General features: G+C 39.7%; 1 protein-coding gene across 1 annotated transcript in view; it reads left to right on the top strand.

Moving 5' to 3' along the window:
• The window catches only part of LOC119585619 (multiple epidermal growth factor-like domains protein 6), a 170724-nt gene that overhangs the window by 158087 nt on the left and 11990 nt on the right, over nucleotides 1–647 (top strand). The gene's annotated exons all lie outside the window — the stretch shown is intronic.

The raw sequence follows: 647 nt of genomic DNA, 5'->3' as shown, positions 1-647 counted from the left end.
CTCCCATGCACGTCAGTATATACCTACCGATAGGATATTTATATATACTTCCAAAACATGCTTATCTGTACGCATGTGTACATCACTTACCGGAGTTTAAAGATAAACCCGTTGGATCACACTCTTTTAAGTTAAGAATATAATAGAATCTTAATCTTGTCCTTATTCGGAGGCAATCAGTATTCGACCTTTGACCTCACTTCACGTCAGTATTGCGGAGTCTGATAAGCAGTCATCTTGTTGAAACTTAAAACGAAAGAGAGAATATTAGGAAGAAAAAGAAAAGGTTTTATGTCGCCGTCGTGTCTCAGCGACGCAGATCGGAGGAAGGGCAGCTGACAATAAACTAGATTTAATGTCATTTTTGAGCATGTTTTTGGCAGTACATTACCGACTGGGCAGAGAGGGATGTGTGCAAGAAAGCAAGAATAGCTTTTCCTTTTGACGTTTTGCAATTTGCAACACGCATCAGTTATTGCTCTGCGTAAAGAAATAATGTTTGTGTGTGTAGAGAACGAGGAGGTAAAGCGTGAAATTCGCTGGGTCTTATTTTGGAGTGCACTTAAAGGAAAGGCTCATTTCTAGGAAAACGGCCGCTGTATAAAATATTAGGTAAACACAAACATACGAGTGCGTGTTCCTTGTAG

This window comes from Penaeus monodon, chromosome 20 (assembly GCF_015228065.2).
Source record: "Penaeus monodon isolate SGIC_2016 chromosome 20, NSTDA_Pmon_1, whole genome shotgun sequence".
NCBI lineage: Eukaryota > Metazoa > Arthropoda > Malacostraca > Decapoda > Penaeidae > Penaeus > Penaeus monodon.
Note: the sequence above shows the minus strand (reverse complement) of the source record. Positions and strands in the feature narration are given on the sequence as shown.